This window comes from Condylostylus longicornis, unplaced genomic scaffold (genome assembly GCF_029603195.1).
Source record: "Condylostylus longicornis isolate FDR11 unplaced genomic scaffold, ASM2960319v2 ptg000007l, whole genome shotgun sequence".
Lineage (NCBI taxonomy): Eukaryota > Metazoa > Arthropoda > Insecta > Diptera > Dolichopodidae > Condylostylus > Condylostylus longicornis.
This window is the reverse complement of record NW_026577976.1, coordinates 1,117,520-1,131,734: the sequence shown is the minus strand read 5'-3', so window position 1 is coordinate 1,131,734 and position 14,215 is coordinate 1,117,520.

The following is a 14,215-nucleotide window of genomic DNA, read 5'->3' as shown; positions in this document are numbered from 1 at the left end:
ATCGTTATTAACATAACTTAATTTTATCGAATAAAAAATAAGAAAATTGTATTACAATAGAAATAATGGCGTGATTTAAAATGAAATTTGATTAAAGAATTATTTCATTATTTTTATTTAAATTTTCGTTTAAATATTATTTCATAATAATATATAATTTAAGAATTAGGAATTAACAAAAGTATATCGAGAGAAAAGGAATTCGAAACAAATTAAATAAAGCTATTTTCTTTATACATAAAAATTTTCTTGAAGGGAAGAGAAGGTAGTACAAATTCTGTTATACATATGGTATAAAAAAGATTCAGGAGTTCAGTTAGGAAGGAAAAAATGAAGAAAAGAAGAAATTTAGAAATTTTATTAGGGCTTTGATAAGCATTAATATTCATTGCTGAATAAAAATGTAAAACCGGACTTGACTTAAAGTAATTAAACTTACTAATAGAATAAAATATGAATCGAACTTCCAAAATAAACTGGAATAGAATTGGATTGAAAAGAAACTAGTGTGTCAATTTGTAGACAATAAGAAATGGATAATTACGAGGGTCACTATTTATATTTCGGGTCTAGCAATAAAAAACAAACATTTATCATTGGAAATGGTTTTATTGTTTTTCAAAATATTCCCCATGAAGATCAATACACTTTTGCATGCGCTGAAACCAATTTTCGTAGCACTTTTTCCACTCCGATTGAGACACCTCCTAAACATGGTTTTTGAACGCATCGACTGCTTCTTCAGGTGTTGAAAATCGTTGTCCACGCATTTTTTTTTTGATGTGAGGGAATAAGAAGAAGTCATTGGGTGCTAAATCAGGACTGTACGACGGATGACCCATCAATTCGACATTTTGAGTGCTCAAATAGTCTATTGTTTCAGCTGATTTGTGAGAGCTTGCATTGTCATGATGAAGAATGATTCGCCGGCGCTTGTTTGTTTTCCTTATTTCTTCGAAAACTTTCGGCAAACAGATGGTGGTGTACCATTCAGAATTGACCGTCCTACGTTCCACTAAAGGTACTGTGGCCACATGACCGGTTATACCAAAAATTACCGGTTATACCGAGATGAATTTTTTCAAGTCACTGTAAACAAAACAATTCGCGCTCGAATGACAAAACGTTCTGAGTGAAATTGTCCTAAAAAATGTCAAACTTTCCAATGGAAGTGTCAGATTGCACCTGGCAGCACTAGTATTGCCAGGACCCGAAATATAAATAGTGACCCTCGTATTATTGTTGTTCGTGTATAAAGTGAGTGAAACTAAAAAGTATTAACATTTGGCTCAAAAGCAATTGTTTTAAACTCAATACATTCATTACTTTGTATAACTTTTATGATAAATTTTGTGTTTAACTTCAGAAAATTATATCCTGAAAGTATGCAATCATTTTTTTCAGAAATAAAAATAACTGTAATATAGTTATAGTGCGCTATTATACAAAATATTGTACACAAAACATATAAAACGCCAATCTTCAATCAAATTAAAAAAATTAAAAAAAGAATATTGTATAAGGTAAACCTTTTTAGGATTTTTACCTATGCACATGCATATGTAAGGCTAAAACAATTCAAAAAGTGTCAGAGCAAAAAAATTTATTGTATTTTTTATTTAAATCGCACATCATTTAAAATAATGTTATTAAAAGAGATTAACCTATATTTCTGGTAAAACAGAGGCAAAAAGTGACTATTAATGAACATCCGTCCATTTAGAAAATTTTCGATAACTAATCATTTTGTTCACCAATACTATAAGGTCATTTGGATTTCATGTTCCCATCAGAATATTGTTTTGCATATAATTAGGGGAAATTTTCAACTAATACTGTTATGGTGTGGTATAATTTTGAAGACCATTTTAATTTTAATCTTCTAGTCTCGTATTTTGCAAAAAGATATACGCTTTTTTGAAATTGTTGCAGATGTGTTACTTCACAATTCGTATACGAAAAATGGACCAAAGCATATTTTAATTAACTGTTATAATAAAATAAATCTATGTCTGGTTTACTTTTTGTTCTAATTTTATTTAATTGTCTGATGACAGAAAAAAAATTGGTGTGTACCCAGTGGGATTGTAATGACAAATTCAATTTATTTGATTACATTTTGTTTTTTTCCTTGTAAAAAGATTATAAAACTGAAGTATATTTTAAAAAAGTTTCAAGCTTAAAAGTTAAATTGTGTTAATTTTAGAAGTAATTTTGAACTTATCACATTACGGGGACTTCTGTTTAAACATAAACGTAAATCCTAGAATAAAAGTAGAGTCCAAATTCTTCTATTTTTATAAAATTATATGAAAAACTTTTGAATAAAATTTCATTTTTAAGTTGCTGTAAGTAGCAATGTATTGTTTTTTCTGGATTATTGTTGAGTTATAAATTAAATTTATACAATTCTTGCTGGTTGCTTACTTTTACACAATTATTATGAAACTTTTACTAATTTAATATATTAGTTTTTATTTTTTTTGGATTATCTTATTCTAAAAGGTAAAAACGAATTCTGAAAATTTAGTTTTAGTGTAATATTTGTTCCACAAAGTAAGAAAATTACTAGGATTAAGCAAGTGCTATTAAAAACTCAGAAACTTTATGTGAATTTAAATTCTAAATTGCATAAAAATATCCAAATGATAGCATTTTACTGTGCAAAAAACATAAAAATAATATGAAATTCTAAATTCTAAACTATTTAATGGTTATTTTAATAAAAGTTTAGTAATTAATAGTTTCTGTTAGAAATTGTTATACTATTCAATAATAATCTTTTTTCTAATTAAAAGAGTTTTTGTTATGCAATTAAAAATCGAATATATTATTTATTTAATAAAATTATAAATTGAGATCATTTTAATTTGAGATTATTTTGTATATAATTTCCAATGTACTTAAGTGAACAGGCTTTTGGAAGGTATAAATAAGTATGGAATACTTCTACGTTCAAATATTGTTGTGGATTCGTTCAAGTTCGATTTTAATCATTTTGGCAATATGCTTTTCACAATATTTTTAGAAATTCTAAATTTTACAAATTATAATTTTACAAATTAAACTAAATAAAATAATTAATATTTTAATAAAATATGCTACTTAGTTGAGGAAGTTTTTCTTCAAAATCAGTTTTAGAAGTATATTGAACAATATTAATTGCATATAATACAATTTAATTAATTTTAATTCAATATTTTATAATATAATTAAATAATATAACAAAATAATTTTTTACTTAAAATTATTGTGCTATATGCCAAATATTTGACTGATTCGAAATCATAAACATTGTATATTAGATGTATATGTATAGTATATGTATCTAAATATAATTATTTTACGAATATTTGGTTGAACTTGACATGATTGTCTTATAATAAATTTATTAATATAATATTATAAATTTATGCTTTATACATGCATGCGTGTATATTGTTATATTTATGTTTATTTCTAACACTATTTCGGAAGTCGAAAATTGAATTCATATATCATTGTTATATTTGTATATAAAAAGAATTGAACAAGGTTATGTCTAATATAAACTTGACATGAGAATTAAATTCAGAACATGGTGATGAGTAAGGGAAGAGTTTTAACGGGCTGAATATTTCAAAATGGCATATATGTATTCAAATGTTTTATGAAGAAAAGGATTGTATGTTGACATTGGAAGTTGGATAATGTATTAACGCAATTTTAATAAAAAAAAAGGTTTAAGAAAATGTTGAATTCAAATAAGATTCAAATGGATTTTCAAATGGATTTTCAAATGGATTTTTATGGTTCGTTTAGTGAAAACTATCTGTTATGGCAGGTTTAACTATTAAAAATTTACAGTTAATTAATGAGCAACACAAATAAATTTTTAGTTTGACGAGAATTGCATGATCGTTTATTTTGTGTATCAAACGGAATTAACGGAGCCATTTGTAAAAATTTTTAATCGAATCAAACAAAATTTGTAAGAAATCTTGGATTTCCTTGGATCTTTAACTAATTTAATTTATTAAGATGAGTAAAATTTTTGGAAAAATATTTACTTTAAATTATAAATAGAAGGCCCAAAATTGTTTTAATTTTTTGTGCATGTACATGCTCGTACGTTAGTTTGTATACATATTAACATTGTCCTGAAAAGTGAAAATATCAAAATAAATTAAAATAAAATATTTATATGTGTATATTGAAATAAGAACTTTGTATGTACATATACAAATTTTGCAAATTGATTATTTAAATATACAACAATACTATTAAAAATAAAATATATTATATAATATTGTGTGTATGTAGATCTATTGTTATACATATTCATTGTTCTGTTTTATGATTAAGCACAATATAATTTCTAGGTTAATGTCTTTTTGAGTTTATTAGAACTATTGTTATAATAGATGTTAAATAATAAAAAACTAAAATAAAATAAAAAAAAATATTTTTTGTAAATAACAAAAACTTTCACTTTTTGCTTAATCAATTGCACATACATTTGTACTTATTCGTATGTGTATATGTAAAATATTTTTATTTACATGTTGTTCGTATAACATAGAATAATATTGTATAAAATAATTGACTGTACGACAAAAATTGTTAGTTTTTCTTTTTGTTGAAAAGTTTCCTTTCATATTAATTGTCTCTTTGAATGTTAGTTAAAATGTTGAAATTGATGAATGCTAGAAAATTCATTCATAAATTCAATGATTCATTATTAAACTGAAAAGCTTTGTAATTTTAATTTTTAATTACTACAATAAGGATTAATTTTTCTTTTACTAGAATTTTTTCCATTTTTTGATTAAATTATAAAAAGACAATTAGGCATATTTAATACTTATTAAAGAAATATTTGTGTTTTGATCCTTTTTTGTGCATCATGAACGGTAGAAACAGGTTGAGTTGTGAGAACTATTTTCTAATATTGTTTCTATTTTTAAATACATTTTTACTGGAAAAACTATGAGAGATAGAGGAAAATATTATATGGGTTAACTTTAAGATCTCATCGTAGCGCATTGAAAAAAAAAAATAACAATAATTTTCGAGAATTTTCGGCTTTTGTAAAAAAAAAACTCAAAAAAAAAATAACAAAAATTCTGACCTAGACGAGCTGTAACTCAAAAACTTTTAGCTTAAATCAAATTAATTTTTAAGACCAAAAATAAAAAACAATTAAACGTCTGTAAAACAAATTCCTAATGATAACTCTATGTTGTATGGTTCCAAAGTTATAATCATTTATTTATATGAAGGGAAAGCCCGGTACATTTTTTTTCAACAGGTAGTAGCTCGAAAACAAGTATATCTGCACCCTCCCAAGCCATACAATTTTTTGCTAAAAATTGATCAAAGAACCATCCCTGAAACTATTTGCCACTTCATGCAAAACACCCTGTATAACAAACTTAAAACTATGAATAGTTCTATAGAATTTCGTTGTGCGGTTTTGTCATTTGCTGAGTATGGGAATATTTGTGGAAATTTTTAAATTGTTAGATTTAAAAATTTAGCGGCGTATTTTGTGAGTATTTCAGAAATCTAAAAATTGGAAATTAATTCCCAACATTTTCCATATGTACCCAAAATTTGTTGAACTCTTTTTTAATATTTTAGTAAAAGTAAGTATGTATATATAAAAAGATAACCATATCATTTAATTATATTGATTTTAGAATAAAGGGAAATAAAAATTGTTAAAAAATATTTTTTGTGTTGTTATTCTTCTTTCTCATTTTACTTCAATCTAAAGAATCGAATAAGGTTGATCATCATGACACAAAAGTAGCATAAAGTTTACACCATCAATTGACATTTTTCCCTTCTTTTCTTTGTTCTATTTTTATAATCAGAATACTTATACAAAAATATATAATATATATATGGTAAATATGTATATAATCTTGTTGTCCTTGTCTTTTTTTTTTGTTATCATTTTCTTATAAATTATTTCCGTAAATTCCTTTTTTTTCTGTTATTCTGGCAGAATTCAAAATGTAATCGAATTCAATGTTCAAGGCTTTCATTTTAAAAGTAACGACAAATAAGCCTATACTAAAATAATATTGTTATATTCATTGTATTGTATGTATGTATGTATTTCTTTGTTATTATAGAGAGGATTTTATCAGAAAGATGCGTTGAAAAGAAAAAAAACAGAATATTCTATAAAAATTCTATATTTATATAATATACATATATACATATATATACCGAGTACAAAAGTGAGTATATATGTATTTACTATGTATAATAGAAATTGAAAGTGTATGATAAAAATAAAGGATAATAAATTGGAAATCTTTTCATTTTTATTTTTCGATATCATTTATCGATATATTTTTTTCTTTTTTTATATCGATATTTTTTTTTTCTATATGTGTAAGTATATAAAAATATATTGGTCTATAAATACATTAGATCTACATGTGTATAATAATTCTTAAATAAAATTTATATAAATCTGTGGTTTTTCATGAAACATGATAAATGCATTCAGCCTAAGTTTTTTAGTATAAAATTCAATGTCGAAAATAGTAAAGTAAAGTGTGGAGTGCAGCTTAATCTGCGGCTAACAGATAACCACTACCTGGCAAGCTCTTAAGGAGAATGAGCGAAATTTTTAGCGAACAAACACACATGTTTAAGAAATACATCTTTAGGGAGCAGAATCTTTAGCGAACAAACACACGCGTTTAAGAAATTACCCGACTATTATGAATGGCAGGTAGTTGAATAACTCTTTTATTCATCGTGGAAACGAAAATGTTGAATACGGGCTGCAACGTTTGCATTTAAGATATTGCAGCATGATGTTTAACTTAAGATCTTCTTTAATTTGTGATCTTAATGGACCAGACTGTCTTCTATATGCAAACAAAATGCTTGCATTTAACCGGATTTTTCTTTTAACAGCGTAAAATACGTTGAATTTTACATCGAAAAAATTAGACCAAATGCAGTTATCATAGGATTCATTAGAATATACCATTCGAACACACTAAGAAAAATCTGGTAAATTTTTTTATATACATACCTATTATGTACATACATTGGTATAGTAAATATTTTAAGAAAAACATTATTGAGTTTTTATAAAGGCAAAGCTTAAAAGTAAATAAAATGAGGAGAAAAATAAAAACCGAAATTTTTGTTTTCATATCTAAATAAAAATGAAAAACAACAGTTATTGTGTGAGTGAAAAATTTCATATTGAAAACATTTATTTTTCTCTCTCTCTTTCTCTTTCTTTTTTTTTGTTTTTCTTCTAACCATTTCCTTTGAGATAATCTATAAAAAATATTATAGAAATATCCGGGATTGTGTGCTTTTTTACGAAGTGATAATAGTGTAAAAAATAGGGTATTTGTGCTTATATTTCAAAATCTTTGTGGTTATAAAATTCAAGTTGAAATTTTATATTCATCCGTTTTTAATCTATTCCCATATTATATGACAGTCAATTACACTTTAAAATAATCTGAGATCTACATAAGTGTGTGTATGTATGTAAGTATCTAGGAACAAAAATTCCTATGTCAATAATATTTCAAAATGTTTGGCAATATGAAAAATTTTTATTTTCAATGAAAGTGGAAAAAAAATGAGAAAATATCAGAATTTTATTTTATAGTATCGAAAATGTCATTACAAAATTAAAATTTCATGCTGAACTCTTCTTTATAGATATTTAAAAAAAAGTATATATACATACATACATATGATTTTTTAGTAAGTTTAGTAAGGACTTATTTCGAGAATAATTGTACTATCTAAGGATGTATGTAACAGCTTTTGTAAGACAAGAAACAACTAAATTTTTATAAAATAAGCAAAAATTCTTAATAATTGTATTGTAGCTAGGATAAATGACGCTAAAATTAATTGCAAAGTTAAGGCAAAATGATTGTCAAATTTTTGATGAATTGAAGAAGCACTTTAGAGTTACATTTCTAAATATGCTTTTAATTCAACTGATGAACGCAAATGAAAATTATATCATATTAAAGAGATGTCAGCATATTTTCATATGGAATATATCAAATGCTTCAAGTGTGCCAACATTCAGATCTATTTTTCGGAATTGAGGGATTTTTGGATGGGAGGATAAGGCTGTGCTGATTTAGTTAAAGGAACGAAAATAATTTTGTGTTTTCTACCGTAAGCATTAAATAGGACGTTATATGACCGCACCAAATTTAACATTTCAAATTTGCGGCGTAAATGCCTAGGTTTATACTTTTCCATGGTACCTTTCTTGTTTCCCCATGGTAGGAAAGCGCAAATAAACTTTTTTTTGTTAAGATTTCGGTCTATTTGCCTCTCTGTTGTACTCGTGTACTTTAATTTTTGGCAAAACTGATTTTAATGAAGATTTATACCTTAAATTTAATTTGATTTTGCTACCGATTAATCAACTTATATTGGATGACTTATACATCTTAAATATTTTACAAGCTAAAATATTATTTATACTTTAATTGCAATATTAAATTACTTTGATTTATACTAAATGTGTATGTGATTATGAAGAAATTTTTGAATACTAATAACAAGTATCTGGGATTGGTAACACATATAAGGTTGTAATAAGTATACTTTGAGAATTATATTGCTTTGACAATAATATTTCTATTATACTTAATACCATATAATATATTATATACCATTCAACACTACCATTGTACTCACATACCACTCACATACCATAACATACCATTCTAATTACTTTTATGTCATTCTTAAAGCCTCTTTAAAATTGAAATTTTAAAGGCTAATGATGCAATTCAATCAAGTAGGTAATTTGTTTTGAAACAATTAAGAACTATTTCAATATAATTTAATCTTCATTTGCAGTACGTATGAGTACCTTTACTTATGTAGTTAAAAAACTCTTATGTGATCAGTTTCTATAACAATATAATCCAAAGTCAATAATGGTAATAAAATTCAATTCCTACTCTAAATTGTGACTCATTACATACTCGTATTAAATTAACTAAAATTTTTCCAAATGCACGTGTAATTTAATATTTATTTTTTTTTTAAATTTACTAAAAATTTTCAGCATTAATTTTTCCTAAAACTCTTTTATTTAAATATTGATTTAAGTTTTGTTTTAATAACAAAAAAAACTTGAGTTTACTTTTTTCCTAATTTTTCATAATTTACCATTCATCCATTTTTGAACCCCCTTAATTTAATAATTTACTGAATTGAAAATTTTAGAGATCACTAGTTTTTCGAATATTTCTGTTGTTTTTTTGTTTTTTTAACAACTTTTTTTAACAAACACACTTTTTTGGGTCACTTACGAATGTAATTTAGTTTATTCTTCCAATTTCCTTGTTTCAATATGTATTCATTAATACTGAGAAAAAAAAATTGCTGTTTAAGAAAAAAAAAATATTTTTTTTTTCCGTTCAAGCGAAAATTCAATTTACTTAAAAGATCAGGGAAAGGCAATCATCAAATAATAAAATGGTCATTGAATATGATTTTTTCCTTCATTTTGTATTTTTACAGACGGTGTATTGTGAATACAATAAGGTAAATATTGTTTTCGGAGCAAATTTGAATCTCAAAATGTTAACAGAAGTAGGTGCCTGATATTTTAGGGTTTTTTTATTTTGTTCGAGATTCAGTTTTGAGAAATTTCATGGACATTTTTGGAGAAAATTATAAATTTTTTTTCTTTAAGTAAATTAATCTGAATTTCTATGTTATCAATTGAAAAATTTAGCATGTTGCCGACAATGTACTGGCCGCATCGAACTTCTTTTTTACAGACCGTATTGTGTAAACAATAGGTAGGTTATGTGATGGCAACAAATTTTGCACATTGAGTTTTCGGTGGGAACGTACTTCTCCATAGTAGGGAAGTGTAAATAAACTATTTTTAGCAACCTGTCGGTCTGTCGGTCTGTGTGTGCACGCGTGTATCTCAAGTTCGGCTGAACCGATTTTTATGAAATTTTATATGTAAGTTTGTTTCCACCATGGCACGGATCGATCAACTTTTGGTATATATCAGGCCACGGGAACTGCACTTTTTAGCGGGCCTGTTTTACATTTTTGAACATTTTGAAGAAAATATTCAACCGATTTACTTGAAATTTTATATATAAGCTCAGCACGACCGTCCGCAAAAATTCGTATATTTTGGAAGAAATCAGGCATCGGCAACTAGACGTTTACTACGGGCCAAATATATATTTTTGTGTATATAAAGAGAAATAATCAACCGATTTCATTGAAATTTATTATATGAATTCCTCGTATTAAAGCAATTAACATATACATTTTTTGGAAAGATCAGGGCTCGAAAACGGATTTGCGGGCCGATTTTACATTTTTCACCATATCCACAGAACAAATTGATGGAATTTCTTGAAATTTGATATTTGAGTTCTGGTTGTTACCGAAACTAACTGGCGAGCATTTCAGGGAATTCGGGTAGCACAAAGCGAAACTCTACTAAGAGCCAAATTTACATTTCTCTAGGTATGTTAACTATAAGCTTACTAATGTCCTAAAAATTGGAAAGAAGTATTTAACAGACATTTTTATAATATTCTGTAACACTTTCATTTAACTAGACAATACACAATGCGGTCGGTTATGTGCTGACCACATCAGATTTTTTTTTGTTATATTTTTTAGTAGAAATTTCACTATGAAAATTTATCCTTTTATATTGTTCCTTTTTTCTGTTTTCTTTTTTTTTTAATTTTATGTTGTTTTGTTTTTATTAAAGGTATAACGGGTATATTGTACCAGGATAAACAGATAAAAGAGGGACAACAATGATAGAAACACAGAAATGAAGAAACCTTTATTGTGGAAAAATTTTGTGAAAAAAAAATTCACAGCTTCAAGTGGCTTTGAATACAGAAAGAGAAAAAACGGCAAAAAACAGAAAAAAAAAGATTTTTTTTTTTATTAAAATTTATCGCCAATATTGATGAATTATATTAAAAAAAAAAAGAAAAAATAGAAAATCTGAATTGAATTAAAAATACGAGATTTTTCATTTTGAATTTTTTTCCAATTTTTATATTTTCTTAAAAATAAATTATTTAAACAGTGCGAAGACGAAGTTAAAGAAATCAAAATATAGTTAACGGTAATCGGTTTCTGTTATTCACGTCTTGTCCTTTTAATATACCCTTATTGTCTTTATAATACAGAAATTTTATCCGTATTTCAAATGTTTCACTTCCAGTTTGTAATACACAAAAAAAAATTCTGATATTGGTAGTACTTAACGAATACTCGTAGCATAGCGCATAAGGGTATGAAAATTTCCCTTAAACACATATTCAAATTCTATAAAGGATAATCATTAGTTAAATGCAAAATCGGTTCAAAATATGGGCGCATTTTCCTTCAAATTTTCAATTAAATCGTAGTAAAAAGTATTATAAAAAATATTATAATAAAATCGGCCCTTAGATGAAGCCTGGTAAGTTCCTGACATTTCCGAAAGATTTACTCGTTCAATAATTGAATAATCCGATTTCAAATAGTAAACTGGCTGATTATTTCCTTGCATATGAACAAAAATGGAAATTCGGCTTTAATTGTATTCACAATATTATATAAATTATAAGGAGATATGTGGTTGTATTTTATTATACAAGATTCAGGAAGTATCGCAGTTGAAATACGATACATTTACATGCCAAAATCCCGCTTTTGTTAAACAATTAAGAAACGATTTCTTTTCCAAAAAGTTATTGAAAATTTAACAGAGAAATATTTAAAAGTATTCAAATTTTTTAAATTTTTCTTTGAAACGTTGTACTCAATTGTTAGCCGTAATGAAAGTAGATTAAAAGTGTAATGTTTAAAGAAAATTCACAGTGATAAAATGACACGCCTCATATCAAATTCAGGCATCCTATAGTACGATCTATCACTTATAGAACTCTTAATTTTTTTTTATTGCCAGTATGATTTTGTTGAATATCTTATTTTATCTGCTCGTCATTCGGTTCTTATAATGAAAATAAAATTATTAAAGAATGAAAAAAAAAGGAATTCATTTTTAATCCTTGTATTTATCAAAAATGAATTTTTTAAAGACACCTGAGATTAAGTTATTATTTTGTTTTTTTATATTTTATTTTCGAAACGATGTGATTTGTATAACAAAATTGAATGACAAGATACTCGTATATACGAATATTTTTTTCTTTCATAAAATTTATCGATCGAAATTTAATTTTAAATTTGAATAAAATATTTATAAAATTTTGTTAATTTAGGCTATTTGGGTTCCAAATTATTTGCAAAATTTTAACGATTTATCAAAATGAATATTTTATGGGCCGTTGCTCGAAAATAATTAATTTGAAGTTAATTTTAAATTTAAATCAGGTGGAAAATATTTTATAACAAGTCATTTTATAAGGTGGGAAAAAGTTTATTACAAGTCATTGAAGAAATTACTATAGTATTTAAGAAAATTATAAAAGAATCCTGATGCGTTAGTCATTTAATAAATAAAAGTATTAGGTATATATATATATATATATTTTCACAATTAAGGATCCTTTGTGCTCAAATTTTTGATTTAATTTTTTTTAAATTTTAACATTTTATTGCGTGAAACAGTAGAACTTAAAATAATGTTATAAGGTTGTTCTATATCTAAATTTTATTTTAATGAAAAACAAATATTCTCTAATCTCCTCCAGCCTTATTTATATTAGATGTACATATATCTTGTGTATATGAAGAGTATTTTAATTGTATGTCATATATTTTATGTGTCCAGATAGGTACATCTATAAAGTAATCAAAATTCCTTTTTTCTAATTTAATTATACTGTGGTTTAAATAAATCTTTTGGGACTTAATCATTTAACCAAAATATTTTCACTAAATATTTTTTTAATTTAAAAATTATTACTAAAAGTATATGTATTTTATATGGAATATAATAAAAAATAAATTATTATGTTAATTGTAATCCCAACTTATTATCATATTAAATATATATTATGTTTGTAATGTATGTGTGAGTATGTCTGTATAATCCCTTTACAGGTTAAATTAAAACTTATTGTATATTTGTTTCTAAAATTACCATTATGTTTACATGGTAACATTTTGTATACGAAATGTTTATTATACAAAATTGTGCACATACACAGCTACATAAGTATTGTAATCATTAGCACTTAAACTGCTCTAATTTACACTTTATGTTTACGGTCATTTAAAATTCACAGTAGAGTAAACAATTTATAATGGTAAAGCAAAAAACAAAAATATTAAAAATATCAAAAACTTTTTAACTATCTAAATAAATTTTATTTTGGAATACAAAAATACCTTAAGGTCCTTTTTTTAAATATTACAATATGAAAATAAAGAAAATAAAAGTTTGTAATAATGATGTCCTTAACCTTCATTTCCTTTAATTTTCGGCACCATTATGTCTATTTCTTTGTGTATACTATACACATTTTTATGTACATATGTGAAATTGAATTTACAAATTTGATTTCAAATGTCTTTAAGTGTGTGTATTTTCTAAATAAGTACCCGTTACAACATATAGTTAAATATATAGTAAATGTGTGTGAGTATATGCGTTTTTTCACTTTAGTTACACATTTATGTATATATATTAAATATTGTATCATTGACACTATTATGCAATAAAAAGGCATTAAACTTTGAATTATTTAAATTGTAGGTGTTTTTTGTTTAACCCTTTACAATACCCATGGGATACCACAACGTACGAAGCATCTTGTGTAACATTACTCGTATTATGTAGGTTTTATATAGTGTTTTTTTTTGATTTAGATAAACATATTTGTATAATGTATATACTAGGGTTACCAAATTTAATGTTATAAAAAAAAGAACAATATTCGAAATAAAAAAAAAATTTTTGATTCAAGTCAAAAATCTTCTAGGTTTAACAAGCTTTTTTGGAATTAATATTCCTATATAACAACATTTTTAACTTGTAAGCAAGATTTAGAATAAAATGTACCTAGCTTTCAATTTCTTCCACGGCCACATATTGTTTTCATAATTCCTGACTATATTTTTGTTGTCAAGAAATTTTATGCAATCTGACTCTAAAAAAAAACTGATGCTGATGAAATAGTTTGATAATTCTACATTATTTTGGAGAAGACGAATATTTTTTCTTAAAAGAAGTGCGTTTTCCGACCCTATTTTTGTT